Source organism: Pan paniscus, chromosome 7, assembly GCF_029289425.2.
Source record: "Pan paniscus chromosome 7, NHGRI_mPanPan1-v2.0_pri, whole genome shotgun sequence".
NCBI lineage: Eukaryota > Metazoa > Chordata > Mammalia > Primates > Hominidae > Pan > Pan paniscus.
In genome coordinates this window covers 106,249,964-106,274,267 of record NC_073256.2, presented here as the reverse complement: position 1 = coordinate 106,274,267, position 24,304 = coordinate 106,249,964, and the positions used below count along the sequence as shown (strand labels likewise).

The 24,304-nt window shown below is 35.4% G+C and overlaps 2 long non-coding RNA genes across 2 annotated transcripts in view; one reads left to right on the top strand and one right to left on the bottom strand.

Moving 5' to 3' along the window:
- The window catches only part of LOC117981445 (uncharacterized), a 551,201-nt gene that overhangs the window by 14,741 nt on the left and 512,156 nt on the right, over positions 1 to 24,304 (bottom strand). Inside the window, exon 5 of the long non-coding RNA XR_010112986.1 lies at positions 21,077 to 21,279. This is a non-coding gene — a long non-coding RNA (uncharacterized LOC117981445). The remainder of the gene's footprint in view (positions 1 to 21,076; positions 21,280 to 24,304) is intronic.
- LOC117981446 (uncharacterized) overlaps positions 7,550 to 24,304 on the top strand; it is a 57,790-nt gene continuing 41,035 nt past the window's right edge. The window contains exons 1-2 of the long non-coding RNA XR_004672983.3: positions 7,550 to 8,957; positions 11,736 to 11,896. This is a non-coding gene — a long non-coding RNA (uncharacterized LOC117981446). The remainder of the gene's footprint in view (positions 8,958 to 11,735; positions 11,897 to 24,304) is intronic.

Below are 24,304 nucleotides of genomic sequence, written 5' to 3'. Positions count from 1 at the left end.
ACTCAGCTATGAGCACTACAAATAAACCTTAGGAGACATGACTGCAGCGTTCTAAAAGGAGGTCCATCAGATGAAAGACAATTTATTGCATCCATGGAGCCACAGTTGCATCATTGAAATTGGGAAGCCCACTGCTGAATAGATTTAATAACTTGAGTGGTGACGTTTTCATTTCTATAAAACAGCTAAATTCTTTCCAACTAATATGCAGTAAATACTTACTATGTGGAAGGTATTCCACAAAACAAAGAATTTAATTAAAGTTTTTAAATTAAAATAAAATCATTGAAATTTTAGTTTTAGGCAACGTAAAGTAAGCACCCCTTATCCTGACTCTTTCACTGAATACTGTTATAAAATCTGGATAGATGCATGGAGCAAGTACTAGAAGACTCCAAAACCTAAATAGTAGCAGATGGATTAGAAAAGAAAGTCAAAATACAAAGTAACACTGAAATGACTGTGAACTTATCATTTATATCTACCTGTGTGGTATCTGCCAACCTGATCTCAGAGCTGCTTAAAACCTGGAAGTGAATACCAATGAAGAAAGAGAGAGCTGCAGGAGATGTCTTCTGGTTCCAGTTTGAGGAGTGGGAAAGAGGACTTTGGATGGTAATGATGGCTGTAGCATGGGCCTGCAGTTACCTAAAACTCTTAAGGAGGGGAAAGTTCTTAGATCAGAGAAGCTGTGGTATTAAGATGAGGTAAACGTTCATTGCTTTTACTAGTTTTGTCCTTCTGCCATTTGGCCTCAACAATGGTTGCAATGGAATTAAGAATTTAACAAATAGGGTTAAATACAGTCCAGCTCCCTGACTGGGGGATATAAAAGCAAGCCCCAAGAAAATCAGAAAGAACCAACAAGATTACAGAAAGAGAAAAGCTTAGGAAAGTGATCTATAAACTTGCTTATTAATCTTGTGGGTTCAACCCTGATTTGAGTATGCATGGATCTGATCTTAAACTGCACACCTTAAAAACTGGACACAGATATAAACTATCACTTATGTCCCAGACTTGCCACTGGATGACCCGCATACAGGAAAGATTTAAATAGCACAGAAAATCTTGAAAAAGTAAACTGAAATTGGAGCCACAGCATACAGGTTGGAACTTGTGACCAAAATCAATATCAGTTAATTGCCTACTACAACAAACAAATACATATAATTTAAACAAGACCAAATGGCTCATAACATGACATTCAAAATATGCAGGATACAATTAAAAATTTTTAGACATAGGGAAGATCAGGAAAATCTCAACACACGTGGGAATGAAAAACCTATTTACTAATGGAGTTTGCAATGTATGTAGATGTAATATATGATATCTACAATATACAAAAAGGCAAGTAAAATACCTATATCATGGTAAGTTTCCAATCTTCCACTTGAAGTGGTAAAATGCTGATTTAAAATGAATCATAAAGAGCTAAATATGTACACCGTAAAAACTAGAGAAATCACTAAAGCAAAACAAAATAAAAACAAAACAAAACAATCCAAAACTATACAAAGGGATATGGTCAAACACCCAATAATAAATTAAAATGAAAAAATAAAATGTGTAAATTAACAAAAAGAAAATAAGAAAGGTGAAAGACAAGTAAAAAGAGGTAAATAAAAAAAATGTAGAGCTACATCAAACATAGCAATAATCATATTAAGTGTAAATTGTCTGGACACACAAATTAACTCACACATATTATCAGAATGAATTTTTAAAAATCATGATCCAACTAGATTCTATATATAAAAAACTGACTTCTAATGTAATGATACTGGTAGTTTAAAATGAAAATAGATGGAAATATGTGTGTGTGTGTGTGTGTGTCACAAATGTCACAGTATGCAAACAATAATCCGAACAAGACCAAAAATCTGATGGTTTATAAAAATGTCAGTCAAAGTAGAATTGAGAGCAAAGAAAGTTACAAAAAACGTATAGGGAAATTACACAATTTTAAATGAAAAAAAATCAAGAAGACATAAAGGAAGGAAAAACTGACATAGCAAAAGGAACTAGACAAAATCTACAATTGTAGTAGGAGACTTCAACTCTCACCAACTGGATTTAATTTCATTTATAGAATGCCACCCAACAATAGTAGCAGGCACGTTTTTGTCATGTGTTCATGAACACTTAGCTTACTAAACCTTTAATTTGCCTTGTCTTATTCTATTTTGTGCTGCTATAACAAAATACTTGACACTAAGTAATTTTTAAAAAGCAGGTATTTATTTACTACAGTACTGGAGGCTGAGAAGTTCAATGTTGAGAAGGCTACATCTGGTGAGGGCCTTCATGCTGCCTCATCCCATGGTGTAAGGAAAAAAGATAAGAGAGCATGTGTGAGAGAGTGAGAGAACATTTACAGCCTCAAACCCTTTTATAAGTGGTATTAATTCATTAATGACGGTAGAGCCCTGGTGACCTAAACACATCCCATTAGGCCCCACCTCTCAACACTGTTGCATTGAGGATTAAGTTTCCAACACTTCCCTTTTTGAGGACACATTCAAACCACAGCACCAAAGTAGACCATATTCTGGATAATAAAACAAATCTTATGTCATTTAGATAATAGAACTCATACAGAGTATGTTCTCTGAACATGATAGAATTAAACTAGAAATTGGTAAAAGAAAGATAGCAGGAAAAATCACTAAACACTTGGAAATTTAACACTTTCTTAAGAATCTATAGTACAAAGTGAAAATGTCAAGGAAAATTAGAAAATATTTTTAACTGAATTAAAATGAAAATATTACAAATAATTGTATGTGATATGCAGCTAATTAAATACATAGAAATTAATATTAAATGCTCATATTACAAAAGAAAAATGATTTCAAGTAAATAGCCAGAACATTCATCCTAAGGAACTATAACTAAGCAAATGGAGGGTAAAATGAAGACAGAAACAAAAATCAATAAAATTATAAATTTAAAATCCTAGAGAAAATTTTAGAAATCAAAACATAGCTGAAAAGACTTTAAAAATTGATAAATCTCCACTGATATTCACAAGAAAAAGAAGAAAGTAGACACAAATTACCAATGTCGACAATAAAAGCGGATATTACTACACAAACCACAGAAATGAAAAGCATAACTTAAAAAAAGAATTACCAACAAATCACATATGTTCAACAACATAAATAAAATATGCCAATTCCTAGAGAACCTCGAACTATCAGAAGTCACCAAAGATGAAATAGGATAATACTATAATTATTATATAAACTGAATTTATTCCTTTTTTTTTTTTTTGAGACAGAGTCTCGCTCTGTTGCCTAGTCTGGAGTGCAATGGTATGATCTTGGCTCACTGCAGCCTCCACCTCCTGGGTTCAAGCAATTCTCCTGCCTCATCCTCCTGAGTAGCTGGGATTACAGGCATGTGCCATCATGCCTGGCTAATTTTTTGTAATTTTAGTAGAGACAGGGTTTCACCATGCTGGCCAGGCTGGTCTCAAACTCCTGACCTCATGATCCACCCGCCTTGGCCTCCCAAACCTCTGGGATTACAGGCATGAGAACATTTATTCTGAAAAAGAAATCTTTAGTTCCAGATGATTTCACTGAGAAGTTCTACCAGTCATTTAAAGAAGAAATAAAACCAATTTCTTTCAGAAAATAGAAGAGAGGAGAGCACATCACAACTAATTTTATAAAACCATTACTACATGAACAGTATCGAAATGAGTCAAAGACACTCTAAGAAAGATTAACTACAGAGAAATATCACTTATGAATTTAGATGCAAAAATCCTCAACAACACATTACCAAATTAAATCCAACAATATATAAAGCAATACTATATTATAACAAAACAATATTTACCCTACATATGGGAAAGTTTTTCAATACTCAAAAATTAATGATTGTAATCATATTAACAGTCAAAAGAAGAGACGGCACATGATCATATCAACTAATGAAGAAGAGTATTTGACAAAATTAATGATCGATTTATAATAAAAACTAGCAGAAAATAAGAAATTGAAAAAAAAAATCAACCTGATAAAAGGCTTCTGGAAAAAAAAATACCACTAACATAATTCTTAATTTTGAAAGACTGAATGCCTTCCCCCTAAAATTGACGGCAAGGCCAAAATTTTTATTTCATTGCTCATATTTAACACCATACAAGAGGCCTAACCAATGTATTAAAGCAAGAAAAGAAATGAGATATACAGATTAGAAAGGACTAAATTAAACTGTACCTATCTATATACACAAATTTCCATGCAAAAAAAAACCATGGAATCTATTAAAAATAACTCCTAGAAAATAATTAGCTGGCATAGTCACAAAATACAAAGTTAACATTGTAAAATCTCTCATTTCAGTACAGTAAGAACAATAAGCAAAATTTATCTTAACTCATATGATTTACATTTGCTCCCCCCCAAAATGAATCAAAATTAAGTATGAATTTAGTTAAAATGTGCAAGATCTATATGCTAAACATTACAAAAGCTGATGAAATAAATCAAATAACTCATGCTATGGTCAAGAATGGAAAGACTCTAAATGGATAAAATTCTCTATTCAAAAGATACAGAGTGACTGAATAAATTAAAGCAAAACAAAACAGGACCCAGCTATATGCTGCTTATAAGAGAAACACTTCAACTTTAAGGGCACATAATGTGAAAGTGAAGGAATGGAAAAAGATACTCCAGGCAAAGAGAAGCTAAAAGAAAGCAATGGTAACTATATATATATATATAAAACTTTAAAATTAACCATATATATATAACTTTACATATAGTTATAAAGTTAATTTTGTATGTATATATGTATATATATTGTGTATATATGTATATGTATATATATTGTGTATACATATGTATATGTATATATATTGTGTATATATATATATATATACAAAATTAGCTTTTAAGTATCAAAAAAAGAAGGAGGCATAAAGGTCATAAAGGTGTAAATTTAACAAGAAGATATAACAATTATAAATACATATGCACCTAAATATACCACTTAAATATACCAAACAAATATTAATAGATCCTAAGGGAAAGAGAGACTGCAATACAATGATAGTAGTGAACTTCAGTATCACTTTCAACAATGAACAGATATCGAGATAGAAAATCAGTAAGAAAACACTGTACTAAAATGGCACTTTAGACCAAATGAACCTGACAGACACATACAAAACATTTCACCCAACAGTAACATAATATACAGTCTTCTCAAATGCACATAGGACATTTTCCACAACAGATCATATGTTAGGCAGCCAAGCAGGTTGGACAGATTAAGACTGAAACATAGCAAGAATCCTTTCCAACAACAATGGTATAAAACTAGAAATCAATAACAGGAAGAATTTTGGAAAATTCACAAATACATGGAAATGAAACAATGTACTACAGAAGAACCAATGAATCAAATAAGAAACTGAAAGGGAATTTTTAAAAAATCTTGAGATAAAGAAAAATGTAAACACAGCATACCAAAATTATGAAATGCAGCAAAAGCAGTTATAAGAGGAAATTTTATAGCAATAAATACTTATATCAAAAAAAGAAAAAGAAAGAAAAATTCCAGATAAACAACCTAATGTTACAACTCAAGAAACTAGAAAAAGAAGAACCAACTAGGCCTAACTTTAGTAGAATAAATTAAAAAAAGATCAGAAGAAAAACAGATGATGTAGAGACCAGAAAAACAAGAGAAAAAAGCAATGAAACCAACAGTTGGTTTTTAGAAAAAAGGAACAAAATCGATAAACTTTTAGCTAAACTAAGAATAAAGAGAAGACAAATAAAACTAGAAATGAAAGAGGAGACATTACAACTGATAACACAGAAATACAAAGAATCACAAGAAACTACTAAGAAAAACTACATGGCAACACATTTAATAACCTAAATACCTAGATAATAAAACCTTCCAAGACTTAAAAGAAATTGAAAATCCCAAGAAACCAACATAAAGTATGGAGATTGGGTAAGTAATAAAAGGTCTCATCAAAGAAAAGCTCAGGACATAATTGTTGAACTCTACCAAACATTTAAAGAACTTAAAACAATCCTTTCTTCTCAAATTCTTCAAAAAAATAAAAGAGGAGATAATACTTCCAAGCTCATTTTTAGAGGCCAATATTACCCTGATGTCAAAGCCCAACTAGGGTATGACAAAAAAAGAAAATTACAGGGCAATATCCCTGATGAACATAGATTCAAAACTCCTCAACAAAATACTAGCAAACTTTATATGGTTTGGCTGTGTCTGCACTCAAATCTCATCTTGAATTGTAATCCCCACGTGTCAAGGGAAGGACCTGGTTGGAGGTGATTGGATCAGGGGGCAGTCTCCCCCATGCCGTTCTCCTGGTAGTGAATGAGTTTTCAGGAGACCTGATGGTTTTAAAATGTGGTACTTCCTTGCGCTCTCTCTTTCCTGCCGCCTTGTGAAGCAGGTGCTTGCTTCTGCTTTGCCTTCTGCTACAATTGTCTGCCAGATGTAGAAAAATGAAATTAGACTATCATCTCACATCAGATACAATAATCAACTAAAAATGGTTTAATAACTTAAATATAAGACCAGAAAATGTGAAGCTATTAAAAGGAAATAGAAAACTCCACTACATTTGCCTAGGCAATGATTATTTGAATATGGCCCCAAAAGCACGACAGCAAAAGCAAAAATAGATGAATGGGATAACAACAAAATAAAAAGTTTCTGCACAGCAAAGAAAACAATCAACAGAATGTAGAGACAATCTACAGAATGGGAGAGAATACTTGCAAACCATACATCTGAAAAAGACACAATATTCAACATATATGAGGAACCCAAACAACTGAATAGTAAGAAAAACACACTTTAAAAGAGGGGCAAGGGACCTGAAGAGAATTTCTCAAACACGTGCATACAAATGACCAGCCAGGCATGAAAAAATGAGCATGAAAAAATGTTCAACATCACTAATCAACAGAAAAATGAAAATCCAAACCACAATGAGATGTAACCTCATACCTGTTAGGTTGGCTCTGATAAAATAGTCAAAAGACAACAAACGTGGGCAAGGACATAGAGAAAAGAGAATCCTTATACATTGTTGGTGGAAATGTAAATTGGTACAGCCATTATGGAAAAGAGCATGATGATTCCTCAATAATTAAAAATGAAATTACCATATCATCTAGCAATCCCAGTTCTGGGTTTATATTCAAAGGATATGAAATCAGTATGCCAAAGAAACTGCACTTTTATATTTATTGAAGCAATATTCACAATGTCCATGATATGGTATCAAATTAAGTGTCCATCAGGAAATAAATAGATAATAAAACTGTGATATGTATATGTGTGTAGATATATATATATATATATATGAGCCAAGATCATGCCACTGTATTCCAGCCTAAGCGACAGAGTGAGACTCTGTCTCAAAAAAAATTTATATGTTATAAATTATATTTTATATATATAATATTGTCATATATAGTTATATATTATTTTATATAATAAATAATACATATGTGTTATATATAAAATTTCATTTGATACATAAATATGTATTTTTATATATTCATTGTACTGTATTATAATATATTCATCATATATGTGTGTGTATATATATACATGGCATATGTATAAGATATCCTAGGTGATATCCAAGGTCTTTCAATATGCTAATTGAAACAAAGCACAATATATCATATATAAATTTGTCATATATTTTTATTTTTTATCATATATAAATTTGTAAATTATTGCAGAAGCTATGTTAATAAGGAAAATAGAATGTGTTAGAATGGAGGGTAACAATAACTTTATACAGGTAAAATCTGAAATCCAAAATGATATCAAATTCTAAACTAACTTTAAGCGCCAACATGATGCTCAAAGGAAATGCTCACTGAAGGTTTTTGGATTTGGAAAACTTAACCTGTAGTTGCTATAAAAGCCTATTGGCATGACTCCCAGATACTTCTGGAAAATTAAAACTTGTCTTATCTCTGCAGGTTTAAATTTAGGGAATACTTCATTCAGCCTCCTTAGCTTGGGCTGCTGAAACATGCTCAGCATTAACAATGCTCAGTCCTGAGAGTATCGTACTTTATTATGCTCTTTAGTCATAATGTACATGGCATAAGACTAAAAACAGTGACATATCCAGCTTAGATATCGCTGTCCGTAGCCTACAAGCAGAACTGTTTCAGCTAGGAAAGGGGCAGGTGAGTTTCCTGAGGTCTGATTTAACCTTCTTTCACTTTAAAAACAATCCACATGTTGGGGAGCTAGAAGCTTACATCTCCAGGTCCTGGGAAACTGTTGCTGATCTTTCAGTTCTGTACCTTGTCTGGATTTATTTTGCCACGTTTTGAATAGGTAAACTTTCTGTGTGTCTTTTCTTTCCATCATTCCGAATCTGTTCTTCACGTGGGTCATAAAGTCCCTTATCTTACTTTATCATCCCTGCTTCCTCAGAAAAGAAGACTTCAAGTTACCGTAGAGAAAACTATCCTAGGGAGAATTATTCTGCTGTGCAAACGCAATAAGGTAAAATGAGAAAAAAAAAATGGAGAGAAAGAAAAACATATGGGTAAATCTCTAAGACAAAATGGCTGATATCACTTTCTGTTTGCTTGTCCCAGGGAATCTCAAGATGAGTGGTGAAAACAGTAGAAGAATAAAGTCAATATAACCTGAGAGCTAGAAATGTGGTCATATTTTCCTTTCATATCTTTCTTCCTCCATAATTTTGAGCTGTATTTGCTTTTTCCTAACACAGCAACTTGTCCCTACAGAAGGAAGTGTAGGAATCCAAGGAGAAGTATCCGTGGTAGATTTCAATTAAGAAGCTCTGGCATTAAGCAAAACAGGTGAAGAAGCTTTACACGTTTCCCTTTTGAGTCACTCAGCCAAATTCATCAGTGTAAAGGAAGAGGCAAGTATTTAATTCAAAGGTATGTACAGGAATGGCTTTTCTTCTAGAGTGTGCCTTGTACTGCATTTCTTGAAGATCGGCAATACTTGGAATTAAAGAGTTGTAATATACCAATTAAATTGGACATAGACAGGGCCGGGCACGGTGGCTCACGCCTGCATTCCAAGCACTTTGGGAGGCCAAGGCAAGCAGATCATGAGGTCAGGAGATCGAGACCATCCTGGCTAACACGGTGAAACCCCGTCTCTACTAAAAATACAAAAAAAACTAGCCGGGCGTGGTGGCGGGCACCTGTAGTCCCAGCTACTTGGTAGGCTGAGGCAGGAGAATGGCGTGAACCAAGGAGGTGGAGCTTGCAGCGAGCTGAGATTGCACCACTGCACTCCAGTCTGGGCGACAGAGCAAGACTCCCACTCAAAAAAAAAAAAAAAAAAAAAAATTGGACTTAGGTTCTTATACAGTCAGATAAAATATACATCTCATGGATATTGTTGCTTTCATTGTCTGAGGTCACTGGTTTTTATTAAAAGCAAGCATTACGGAGGTAAAATTTGGTCTGATCCACATTCATCCTTGGCATCAAAACCCTCGGCCTTCCCCTTGATAACTCAACAAGATAACTTAGGTCATTTGAGATGTGTTTCTAATAAAGGATGCTTCATCTGTAATTATGCAGGAACTTTATACATATTCACCAGTAACAGTGTGTCCTTCATTTTTGAATAAACTAATTGTCATTTGGATCTCTTGGGTGTCTCAGGGTAAAGCTATTTAAGCTGTTAGCAAAAAGAATATGATAAAATTTCTGCAGCCAATATATAAGCAAACTTTCCACATAAAAATAACAGTAACTTTCATTTTTCTTAAGCTAAAATATTCCCATACTTTTACATTGTTTCATCTATGTCTTTCTCTCAAGTGAGAGACAAGTTTGATAACAAATGTTTAATACTCTAAAACGATTTGGACACAAACATCTTATTTGAACATACCAAGATCAGTTTTGAATTTATAGAGTCTTTAGTAGAAGGTGATATCATAGATTATGAGTTTGGTAAACTGAAGATCAGACTCATATTTTAGTGATAAATTAAAACATGATGATATGGTTTGGATCTGTGTCCCTGCCCAAATCTCCTGTCAAATTGTAACCCCCAGTAGGAGGTAGGGCCTGATGGGAGGTGATTGGATCGTGGGGGTGAATTTCTCCCTTGGTGTTGTTCTCGTGATAGTGAGTGAGTTCTCCTGAGATCTGGTCATTTAAAAGTATGTAGCACCTCCCATCTCTCTCTCACTGCTGCTCCCACCATGTAGGTTGCCTCACTCCCACTTTGCCTTCTGCCAAGATTGTAAGTTCCTTGAGGCCTTTTAAGAAGCTGATGTCATTATGCGTCTTAGGCTGCAGAACCATGAGCCAATTAAACCTCTTTTCCTTATAAATTACCCAGTCTCAGGTATTTCTTTATAGCAGTGTGAGAATAGACTAATATACATGATAATAGCTTAAAGGTGATGAGAATGAAGGGTATTTTTTTTCAGATGCTGACTGTGCTGCTGCAACCACGTGGATCTCAGTATCCACATTAACATCCCATAGAATGATTAACTAGATTTTCACTTATCCCTTTCCCTGAATACATTTGTCTTAATTTTCTTATTGTAAAGATCACTATCTTTAGAAATGCAATCAAGGCTTAATAATCCAGTACACAGTAACATCATTAAAATCTATAGCCTAAGATGAAACCATGCTACAATAATAACTTTCCAGAATTCCTAATAAGACTGAAGATAAGAGTCAAGTGAGCACCTATAAAACTGAATTTAGTAGTCACATTTTAAGATACATCTGCAAAACATATTTTGGCCTTTGAAAACCTGATTCAATAGTTTTGAAACCTCAGCCTAGAAATATACCACTCTCAAAAGCGAACAGATTTGTGAGCAGTCAAAACTTGCTTTGCACTTCATTTGTAAAATTCAAATTGCTCATTCAGCTCTCTCTAAAAAATGATGCTTTATGCTTCTTGAAAATTTATAAAATTATGTCCACTTAAATCTTCTTACTAGGTAAGATTAGATAATATTACTGCAATTAGGTAAAGTGAGTCTATTGTGCTGTGGTGCAATACAACAGGCAGCACGAAAGAAACAGAGAGAGGATAAAGGGATGGGACTGCCCAGTGACTAGGTGATCCCCCATTTCAGGAATTTGAGCGGAAAATCTTTTATAAGCTGGTACAAGTTATAACAGCTGAAATGCATATAAGACATCTAAAATGTGAGTCATCACATTTTGAACTCATATAAAAGAGGATATCTGTCCAGTTGGACATCGTTTCATTTATTCAAGCTGACTAGATTAGATGACCTTCTCAATGACAACAGTGTCCACACCTCTTCAATTGCCATCAAAACCTCTCACAAATCAAAATATGCCCCCCCAAATATATTTCCTGCTTCTTTGCATAAACCTCACACTTTACCATTATTATCATATTTCTAATAAATGGAATAAAGTCTAAAAATGTAATATTCCTTCGGTGTACTGCAGGTCTGAGATAAAGTCAAATACAGAATTCAAGTAGTTTAATTATTATTTTATGAACTGCTTTTCCATCAGTTAGGAGATTGAAAATTACAATAATTAAATTAATTGCAGCAATGTGAATTAATTTTTAAAATATTGCTATGTGTTTCAATAATAAACTTTGTATTTATATGTAAGTAGTCATATATAAAGAAATTTAGAGAGTAAAACTATCTTACATATTGTCATTCATTTTTCTCTATTCAGTTAAAGAAGTACTCAAACCCAAGAGCCCTTTAAAGAAACAACATAGGAGTCAGTGAGTGAGTGGGGGAAGCAGCCAAGATGGACAAACAAGAACAGCTCTGGTCTACAGCTCCCAGCATGAGCGACGCAGAAGACAGGTGATTCCTGCATTTCCATCTGAGGTACCAGGTTCATCTCACTAGGGGGTGCCAGACAGTGGGTGCAGGACAGTGGGTGCAGTGCACAGTGCGTGAGCCGAAGCAGGGCGAGGCATTGCCTCACTCGGGAAGTGCAAGGGGTCAGGGAGTTCCCTTTCCTAGTCAAAGAAAGGGGTGACGGATGGCACCTGGAAAATTGGGTAACTCCCACCCGAATACTGCGCTTTTCTGACGGGCTTAAAAAAGGCGCACCAGGAGATTATATCCCACACCTGGCTTGGAGGGTCCTACACCCACGGAGTCTTGCTGATTGCTAGCACAGCAGTCTGAGATCAAACTGCAAGGTGGCAGCGAGGCTAGAGGAGGGGCGCCCGCCATTGCCCAGGCTTGCTTAGGTAAACAAAACAGCCGGGAAGCTTGAACTGGGTGGAGCCCACCACAGCTCAAGGAGGCCTGCCTGCCTCTGCAGGCTTCACCTCTGGGGGCAGGGCACAGACTAACAAAAAGACAGCAGTAACCTCTGCAGACTTAAATGTCCCTGTCTGACAGCTTTGAAAAAAGCAGTGGTTCTCCCAGCACGCAGCTGGAGATCTGAGAACAGGCAGACTGCCTCCTCAAGTGGGTCCCTGATCCCTGACCCCCAAGCAGCCTAAAAGGGAAGCACTCCCCAGTAGAGGCAGACTGACACCTCACATGGCTGGGTACTCCTCTGAAACAAAACTTCCAGTGGAAGGATCAGACAGCAGCATTCGCGGTTTACGAAAATCTGCTGTTCTGCAGCCACCGCTGCTGGTACCCAGGCAAACAGGGTCTGGAGTGGACCTCTAGCAAACTCCAACAGACCTGCAGCTGAGGGTCCTGTCTGTTAGAAGGAAAACTAACAAACAGAAAGGACATCCCCACCAAAAACCCATCTGTACATCACCATCATCAAAGACCGAAAGTAGATAAAACCACAAAGATGGGGAAAAAACAGAGCAGGAAAACTGGAAACTCTAAAAAGCAGAGCGCCTCTCCTCCTCCAAAGGAATGCACTTCCTCACCAGCAACGGAACAAAGCTGGATGGAGAATAACGTTCACGACTTGAGAGAAGAAGGCTTCAGACGATCAAATTACTCCGAGCTACGGGAGGAAATTCAAACCAAATGCAAAGAAGTTGAAAACTTTGAAAAAAAATTAGACAAACGTATAACTAGAATAACCAATACAGAGAAGTGCTTAAAGGAGCTGATGGAGCTGAAAGCCAAAGCTCGAGAACTACGTGAAGAATGCAGAAGCCTCAGGAGCCGATGCGATCAACTGGAAGAAAGGGTATCAGTGATGGAAGATGAAATGAATGAAATGAAGCGAGAAGGGAAGTTTAGAGAAAAAAGAATAAAAATAAATGAACAAAGCCTCCAAGAAATATGAGACTATGTGAAAAGACCAAATCTACGTCTGATTGGTGTACCTGAAAGTGACAGGGAGAATGGAACCAAGTTGGAAAACACTCTACAGGATATTATCCAGGAGAACTTCCCCAATCTAGCAAGGCAGGCCCACATTCAGATTCAGGAAATACAGAGGATGCCACAAAGATACTCCTCGAGAAGAGCAACTCCAAGACATATAATTGTCAGATTCACCAAAGTTGAAATGAAGGAAAAAATGATAAGGGCAGCCAGAGAGAAAGGTCGGGTTACCCACAAAGGGAAGCCCATCAGACTAACAGCGGATCTCTCGGCAGAAACTCTACAAGCCAGAAGAGAGTGGGGGCCAATATTCAACATTCTTAAAGAAAAGAATTTTCAACCCAGAATTTCATATCCAGCCAATCTAAGCTTCATAAGGGAAGGAGAAATAAAATACTTTACAGACAAGCAAATGCTGAGAGATTTTGTCACCACCAGGACTGCCCTACAAGAGGTCCTGAAGGAAGCACTAAACATGGAAAGGAAAAATTGGTACCAGCCACTGCAAAATCATGCCAAATTGTAAAGACCATCGAGGCTAGGAAGAAACTGCATCAACTAACGAGCAAAATAACCAGCTAACGTCAAAATGACAGGATCAAATTCACACATAACAGTATTAACTTTAAATGTAAATGGACTAAATGCTCCAATTAAAAGACACAGACTGGCAAATTGGATAAAGAGTCAAGACCCATCAGTGTGCTGTATTCAGGAAACCCATCTCACGTGTAGAGACATATATAGGCTCAAAATTAAAGGATGGAGGAAGATCTACCAAGCAAATGGAAAACAAAAAAAGGCAGGGGTTGCAATCCTAGTCTCTGATAAAACAGACTTTAAACCAACAAAGATCGAAAGAGACAAAGAAGACCATTACATAATGGTAAAGGGATCAATTCAACAAGAAGAGCTAACTATCCTAAATATATATGCATCCAATACAGGAGCACTCAGTTTCATAAAGCAAGTCCTGAGTGACCTACAAAGAGACTTAGACTCCCACACAATAATAATGGGAGATTTTAACACCCCACTGTCAACATTAGACAGATCAACGAGACAGAAAGTTAACAAGGATACCCAGGAATTGAACTCAGCTCTGCACCAAGCGGACCTAATATATCTACAAAACTCTCCACCCCAAATCAACAGAATATACATTTTTTTCAGCACCGCACCACACCTATTCCAAAATTGACCACATAGTTGGAAGTAAATCTCTCCTCAGCAAATGTAAAAGAACAGAAATTGTAACAAACTGTCTCTCAGACCACAGTGCAATCAAACTAGAACTCAGGATTAAGAAACTGACTCAAAACCACTCAACTACATGGAAACTGAACAACCTGCTCCTGAGTGACTACTGGGTACACAACGAAATGAAGGCAGAAATAAAGATGTTCTTTGAAACCAACGAGAACAAAGACACAACATACCAGAATCTCTGGGACGCATTCAAAGCAGTGGGTAGAGGGAAATTTATAGCACTAAATGCCCACAAGAGAAAGCAGGAAAGATCCAAAATTGACACCCTAACATCACAATTAAAAGAACTAGAAAAGCAAGAGCAAACACATTCAAAAGCTAGCAGAAGGCAAGAAATAACTAAAATCAGAGCAGAACTGAAGGAAATAGAGACACAAAAAACCCTTCAAAAAATTAATGAATCCAGGAGCTGGTTTTTTGAAAGGATCAACAAAACTGATAGACCACTAGCAAGACTAATAAAGAAGAAAAGAGAGAAGAATCAAATAGACGCAATAAAAAATGATAAAGGGGATATCACCACCGATCCCACAGAAATACAAATTACCATCAGAGAATACTACAAACACCTCTACACAAATAAACTAGAAAATCTAGAAGAAATGGATAAATTCCTCGACACATACACCCTCCCAAGTCTAAACCAGGAAGAAGTTGAATCTCTGAATAGATCAATAACAGGCTCTGAAATTGTGGCAATAATCAATAACTTACCAACCAAAAAGAGTCCAGGACCAGATGGATTCACAGCTGAATTCTATCAGAGGTACAAGGAGGAACTGGTACCATTCCTTTTGAAATTATTCCAATCAATAGAAAAAGAGGGAATCCTCCCTAACTCATTTTATGAGGCCAGCATCATCCTGATACCAAAGCCAGGCAGAGACACAGCCAAAAAATAGAATTTTAGACCAATATCCTTGATGAACATTGATGCAAAAATCCTCAATAAAATACTGGCAAACCAAATCCAGCAGCACATCAAAAAGCTTATCCACCATGATCAAGTGGGCTTCATCCCTGGGATGCAAGGCTGGTTCAATATATGCAAATCAATAAATGTAATCCAGCATATAAACAGAACCAAAGACAAAAACCACATGATTATCTCAATAGATGCAGAAAAGGCCTTTGACAAAATTCAACAATGCTTCATGCTAAAAACTCTCAATAAATTAGGTATTGATGGGATGTATCTCAAAATAATAAGAGCTATCTATGACAAACCCACAGCCAATATCATACTGAATGGGCAAAAACTGGAAGCATTCCCTTTGAAAACTGGCACAGGACAGGGATGCCCTCTCTCACAACTCCTATTCAACATAGTGTTGGAAGTTCTGGCCAGGGCAATCAGGCAGGAGAAGGAAATAAATGGTATTCAATTAGGAAAAGAGGAAGTCAAATTGTCCCTGTTTGCAGATGACATGATTGTATATCTAGAAAACCCCATTGTCTCAGCCCAAAATCTGCTTAAGCTGATAAGCAACTTCAGCAAAGTCTCAGGATACAAAATCAATGTACAAAAATCACAAGCATTCTTATACACCAATAACAGACAAACAGAGAGCCAAATCATGAGTGAACTCCCATTCACAATTGCTTCAAAGAGAATAAAATACCTAGGAATCCAACTTACAAGGGATGTGAAAGACCTCTTCAAGGAGAACTACAAACCACTGCTCAATGAAATAAAAGAGGATCCAAACAAATGGAAGAACATTCCATGCTCATGGGTAGGAATAATCAATATCGTAAAAATGGCCATACTGCCCAAGGTAATTGATAGATTCAATGCCATCCCCATCAAGCTACCAATGACTTTCTTCACGGAATTGGAGAAAACTACTTTAAAGTTCATATGGAACCAAAAAAGAGCCCGCATCACCAAGTCAATCCTAAGCCAAAAGAGCAAAGGTGGAGGCATCACACTACCTGACTTCAAACTATACTACAGGTCTACAGCAACCAAAACAGCATGGTACTGGTACCAAAACAGAGATATAGATCAATGGAACAGAACAGAGCCCTCAGAAATAACGCCGCATATCTACAACTATCTGATCTTTGACAAATCTGAGAAAAACAAGAAATGGGGAAAGGATTCCCTATTTAATAAATGGTGCTGGGAAAACTGGCTAGCCATATGTAGAAAGCTGAAACTGGATCCCTTCCTTACACCTTATACAAAAATTACTTCAAGATGGATTAAAGACTTACATGTTAGACCTAAAACTATAAAAACCCTAGAGGAAAACCTAGGCAATACCATTCAGGACATAGGCATGGGCAAGGACTTCATGTCTAAAACACCAAAAGCAATGGCAACAGAAGCCAAAATTGACAAATGGGATCTAATTAAACTAAAGAGCTTCTGCACAGCAAAAGAAACTACCATCAGAGTGAACAGGCAACCTACAAAATGGGAGAAAATTTTCGCAACCCACTCATCTGACAAAGGGCTAATATCCAGAATTTACAATGAACTCAAACAAATTTACAAGAAAAAAATAAACAACCCCATCAAAAAGTGGGCAAAGGACATGAACAGACACTTCTCAAAAGAAGACATTTATGCAGCCAAAAAACACATGAAAACATGCTCACCATCACTGGCCATCAGAGAAATGCAAATCAAAACCACAATGAGATACCATCTCACACCAGTTAGAATGGCAATCATTTAAAAGTCAGGAAACAACAGGTGCTGGAGAGGATGTGGAGAAATAGGAACACTTTTACACTGTTGGTGGGACTGTAAACTAGTTCAACCATTGTGGAAGTCAGTGTGGCGATTCCTCAGGGATCTAGAACTAGAAATAGCATTTGACCCAGCCATCCCATTACTGGGTATATACCCAAAGGATTATAAATCATGCTCATAAAGACACATGCACACGTATGTTTATTGTGGCACTATTCAGAATAGCAAAGAGTTGGAACCAACCCAAATGTCCAACAATGATAGACTGGATTAAGAAAATGTGGCACATATACAACATGGAATACTATGCAGCCATAAAAAATGATGAGTTCATGTCCTTTGTAGGGACATGGATGAAATTGGAAATCATCATTTTCAGTAAACTATCGCAAGAACAAAAAACCAAACACTGCATATTCTCACTCATATTTGGGAACTGAACAATGAGAACACATGGACACAGGAAGGGGAACATCACACTCTGGGGACTGTTGTGGGGTGGGTGGAGGGATAGCATTAGGAGATATACCTAATGCTAAATGACGAGTTAATGGGTGCAGCACACCAGCATGGCACATGTATACATATGTAACTAACCTGCATGTTGTGCACATGTACCCTAAAACTTAAAGTATAATAATAATAAAATTTTAAAAAAGAAAAGAAACAAAAACAAACAAAAAAAGAAACAACATAAACACTGATTTGGAAATGATAGTTGAAGTTATTTGTGATTTTTATATTTAAATTTTATTGTTTTTTTATGCAGTAATTGCTAATGGGCTTAATTTCCTGTGTTATTTTAAAAAATTTTAAAGGTCAATGATTAAGAGCAAAATATCTTCAATAACCTTCTTATACATTATTTTTTTCATTTCTTAATAATCACTTGGTAAAAATCTGATAGACTCAAACTTCTAAAACCAGTTATTTTCAGTGAGTTTTGTGTTTGAGTAGTTCAGAAAAGCATGTTGTCGAGTCTACCATTTACCTTACAAAAAAAAGGCTGAACTTCTCTGCCTGCCCTTCAGTCATGTCTTCATACCTTCTTCAGGATGGAAATAAAACTCAGTAAAACATGCTGGAATATATTTACACACAACACTCTTCATCTGGCTCTTTAAAATGTTTTTTAAAAAATTAAAATGTCTTCTCTTTGTTGTGGTTTTGGTTTACTTAGATAATAAGCATAACCAGAAAACACTGAACACATGTTTATAGAGCAACTTGCTATTTGTTATTTGTGTATAACTGTCCGTCACACTGTGGAAGATACAGAGATAAATAAAACATAGTCCCTATTCCCCAGGTATGTGAGAAAGTATAAACAGGCCCCCACTGATTCCAATGAAAAGCCAATTTCATAAAACATAGAATTTAAAATCTGTGAAATTTTTGTATGGGATTCCTGAAAAGTAAGACAATGCTTAGAGCTAAAGGAGCAGAAAACATTTTGCCATTTATATTGAAAGGTAAAAATAGAAACAGTCAGAATTCAAACAACAATTACAATATATGTTGCATTTTAATATGTATAAAGCACTCTCATATCCAATATCTCATCTGTTTCTTTAATCTTGTGAAGTAGTCAGAATAGATACATCATCACCATTTTGAGGATAGAGAAAATTTGTTTACAAAGGTTAATGATTGGTTAAAAATTAGTCCAACAAATCTAGAATCCAACCTAGAACTCCTAAATAAGCTAAGTTTTTGTTTTGTTCTGCTTTTAGCTTTACCTTCAGGAAAAAAAAATAAAGCTTAAAGAAAAGGAAAACCTTTCTACCTCCCTAAGAAACTCACCAGAAAGGCAAATTTATGATTATATTCCTGAGTACCTCTTTCAAATATGTTAAAAAATACTTTTTTCTCACAGCAAACTAAGTGATCCTGAATCATTTATGACCATAAATAGTCAGGATCTTTGTTTTATAGCTTTCTGGACAGATAGCGCTTTCAGCATAGTGAAACACCATTTGTAGGGAGCTTCAGATGACTGTCAAAAGGAAACAGGTATCCTACTAAAATATAACCAACACCACGTTCTTTGTAATATTTAAGGAAGTAATTCTAAATATTAATTTCAACTACTGGTATCAATATAAAGTTTATTCAGCAAGCTTTTATAAACATTCACTATGTTGGGAAGATGTAAAGAACTCTTGAATTTCAATCTTATTATTTTTCACACACTGAAGAAAAGTACTGCATAAAGTTACAGTCCTGGTTAACAGTTTCCTGAATATTTTTTCATCGTTCTTTTCATAAACAAAGATAAAGTGCTTGGATTTTTAAAAATATATTTCTTTCATTTTGACGGCATCTCTAATATTTTCAAAGCAACCTCTTAACAGATTCATGCTCTTGTGTAATATGTAAATATTAATGCATCATCTTAGCTTTTATGTTACCCTTGCATACAAAAATAAATATTTATTTACCACATAATATATTTTAAATACTCTTTAGGCAGTTCGTATTTTGTAACAAATCAGAGAAAATACAAGCTATTCAAACAATTATTTGTTCTGTTTTGTTTTGCCTTGTTAAGTACTATTGCTCTTATATTGTTCCAGGATAGGATTATGATTGTCGCATCTGAGAATAAGCATTTCATGAAATAAACTTTTTGAAAAATTATGACAATAATACTCGTTAAGCACTGAATATAGTACCAGCAAGGGCATGAGATAGGTTTCACTGACCCCATTTGGGACAATACACAGTGTGAGGCTTAGACATGTAAACAACCCACTGAAGATCACAAAGACAATCAAGTGGTGTAGCCGAACTAAAGCTCAGGTTCCTGTGACTGAAGAGCCCCACCTTTAACCACCATGTCCATCAGTTCCTGTATCACAACAGTTTAGGTCTCTCTGTTCTAAAAGTTTATAAAAATGAAATCATACCAATGATATAGAAATAAAGTAGGGTGGAAGTGGCTTTCCCCATTGAAGGGGGTGAGTAATTTGTTGCTGCAGTGTTTGGAATTCTATAGGTAATAAACACACTCATTGTCTGCACCTGAGCACACTGCTTCCATTGCCTTTACTTTGGGATGACTCAATACCCCACAGCATGTACTGCCCTGTGACCTCTTTTATGTGGCATAATGTCTGTTTTACTGATATCATTACAAGTATTATCCAGTGGTTCCCTTTCACTGCTGAGTAGTATTCACTGTATACATGTACTGCAATTGTTTACTTTCTATTTATGGCCATTTGGATGGTTCTTAAGTTTGGATATGATAAATAATTATACAAAAATATTATTGTACAAATCGTTATGAACATATTTTCTTATTTGTTGAGCATAATCCTAAAAGTGGAGTTATTAAATCATAAGGTATGTGTATGATTAAATTTATGTGGAAAGATAAATAGTATTCCAAAGTATAACCATTTTACATGCCCACCTGTATAGTACAATGCTTTCAGTTTCTCTGCATAACGTCCCCACACTTGGTTTTATTAGTCTTATTAAATTTTAGCAATTATTGTGTTTGTTCAGTAAACAGTAAGTCATCTCTTAATACCCTCAATAGATCCTTGAAAACTGTAACTTTAAGTGAAATGACCTGTAGGAAATCAATTTTACCATAAGCTAATTAATATAAACCAGAGTTAAGTTTCTATAGTATATTTCTGGTCATGAAAACACCACCACCAAACTTCTAAATGAAGACAAAAACTCTTCTAATATTAAACTTTGAAATAAATGTGAGCGATGCATACATTTAAGACAGATTAATAAAAACAAGTAAGGTAATTATTTACCTGCTGAGACGAGTTTGGGGTCACAGGTGGGTAGAGCCACTCCTGGCAGTTCAGAGCAATAGAAGAACAACCCTGGACAGGATGATATGCCATCAGAGGGTGCACTCAAACACACCCACACTCACACAGATGATGAGGTCCATGTGGGTACGCTAGTTCACCTCGTGTGCACAGCTTTGGGGTGTGGGAGGAAGCCAGGATACCTAGAGAAAACCCACATGTGAAAAACATTCAAACTTTATACAGATGGTGGCCCCTTCCTATGAGCAATTTTTTATTCATTATCAATATTATAATAAAAGGACATTCAATGAAACACTATTTGAGAGTCTGTATTTCACTTTTGTTTTCTCTGAAACCACTGATGTTAATCAACATTTAATGAGATCAATAGCCATTTGCATATCTCCTTTGGGAAACATCTAGTAAATCTTTTTTTTCTATTTATATAACATAGGGTTTCTTTTTGCATTATATTTTATAAGTGATTCCTATATATTCTGGATATAAGTCATTCACTCAGTATTTTGAAAATGATCTTTTGAAGAAGTTTTTTTTTTGTTTGCTTTGATGAGGTCCATAGCACCATTCTTTTTTCATTTGTGGTTTGTTCTTTTCATAAAAAATATTATTGTATAAAACCTTTTTCACTAAACAAAGTTACCAGTAATTTATGTTTGATTTTTCTATAAATAGATATTTTATATTTTATGCTCATATATTGTTCTATAAACCACTTCTATTTAATTTCTATTTAACTTTTGTATATTTTATGACAAAAAGATTCAGGATCAGCATATTCAATTGTTCCATAAACATTTTGAAAATATATTATCTGTATTAAATTATTTTTGATATTTTGTTGAAAATCAATTGACTATATATGCATGTGTCCATTTCTCAAGATTTCTGTTTCATTGATCTGCATTTCCATTCTTACATAAATACCATAATATGTTGATTACTATGGCATTATAATACATTTTAAATTACATGGTGTAAATCCCCCAAAATTTCTTTTCTTAAAGATTTTGGCAACTCTCGGTCTTTTTCATTTCCAGAATAAAAGAACTAAAATTTAGAGATATTAAATAGCTTCCCCAAATTGAGGTTAACAGGTCCAGAAATTAAATGTTAGTTGTTGTAGTTCCTGAAATCATTAGTAACTACCTAAGTAACTAATAACCATCCAAGTCTATTAATAAATTGCTTAACTATTTAGTCACTGAAGACATAAACCTAAACTCATTTCCTTTTGAAATAAATCTATTTCATTTTTCAGCCAGAAATAAACTATGCTTGTTAATAAATTTATTTTAACATTATTTAATAAAATAACTTTTCAAAAATACTTTAAGCTCTGGGGTACATATGCAGAATGTGCAGGTTTTTTACATAGGCATACAAATGCCATGGTGGTTTGCTGCACCCATCAACCCATCATCTACATTAGGTATTTTTCCTAATGCTATCCCTCCCCTAGCTCCCCACCCTGACAGGCCCCAGTGTGTGATGTTCCCCTCCCCGTGTCCATGTGTTCTCATTATTCAACTCCCACTTATGAGTGAGAATACGCAGTGTTTGGTTTTCCGTTCTTGTGTTAGTTTACTGAGAATGATGGTTTCCAGCGTCATCCATGTCCCTGCAAAGGACATGAACTCATGCTTCTTTTATGGCTGCACAGTATTCCACGGTGTATATGTGCCACATTTTCTTTATCTAGTCAATCATTGATGGACATTTGGGTTGGTTCCAAATATTTGCTATTGTGAAGAGTGCCACAATAAACATACCTGTGCATGTGTCTTTATAGTAGAATGATTTATAATCCTTTGGGTATATACCCAGTAATGGGATTGCTGGGTCAAATGGTATTTCTAATTCTAGATCCTTGAGGAATCCCCATACTGTCCTCCACAATGGTTGAACTAATTTAAACTTCCACCAATAGTGTAAAAGTGTTTCTATTTCTCCACATCCTCTCCAGCATCTGTTGTTTCCTGACTTTAAAATGATCACCATTCTAACTGATGTGAGATGGTATCTCATTGTGGTTTTGATTTGCATTCCTCTAATGATCAGCAATGATGAGCTTTTTTTCATATGTTTGTTGGCTGCATGAATGTCTTCTTTTGAGAAGTGCCTGTTCATATCCTTTGCCCACTTTTTGATGGGGTTGTTTGTTTTTTTCTTGTAAATTTGTTTAAGTTCTTTGTAGATTCTTGTTATTGGCCCTTTGTAAGATGGATAGATTGCAAAAATTTTCTCCCATTCTGTAGGTTGCCTGTGTACTCTGATGATAGTTTCTTCTGCTGTGCAGAAGTTCTTCAGTTTAATCAGATCCCATTTGTCAATTTTGGCTTTTGTTGCCATTGTTTTTGGTGTTTTTGTCATGAAGTATTTGTCCATGCCTATGTCCTGAATGCTATTACCTAGGTTTTCTTCTAGGGTTTTTATGGTTTTAGATCTTACATTTAAGTCTTTAATCTATTTTGAGTTAATTTTTGTATAAGGTGTAAGGAAGGGGTCCAGTTTCAGTTTTCTGCATATGGCTAGCCAGTTTTCCCAACACTATTTATTAAATAGGGAATCATTTCCCCATTGCTTGTTTTGGTCAGGTTTGCAAAGATCAAATGATTGTGGATGTGTGGCATTATTTCTGAGGCCTATGTTCTGTTCCATTGGTCCATATATCTGTTTTGGTACTGGTACCATGCTGTTTTGGTTACTGTAGTTTTGTATATAGTTTGAAGTCAGTTAGCATGTTGCCTCCAGCTTTGTTCTTTTTGCTTAGGATTGTCTTGGCTATAGAGGCTCTTTTTTGGTTCCATATCAAATTTAAAGTAGTTTTTTCTCTGTAAAGAAAGTCAGTGGTAGCTTGATGGGGATACCATTGAATCTATAAATTAATTTGGGCAGTATGGTCACAATGTTGATTCTTCCTATCCATGAACATGGAATGTTTTCCCATTTATTTGTGTCCTCTCTTATTTTCTTGAGCAGTGGTTTGTGGTTCTCTTTGAAGAGGCCCTTCTCGTCCCTTGTAAGTTGTATTCCTAGGTATTTTTTTCACTTTGTAGCAACTGCGAATGGGAGTTCACTCATGATTTGGCTCTGTGTTTGTCTGTTATTGGTGTATAGAAATGCTTGTGATTTTTGCACATTGATTTTGTATCCTGAGACTTTGCTGAAGTTGCTTATCAGCTTAAGAAGTTTTTGGGCTGAGAT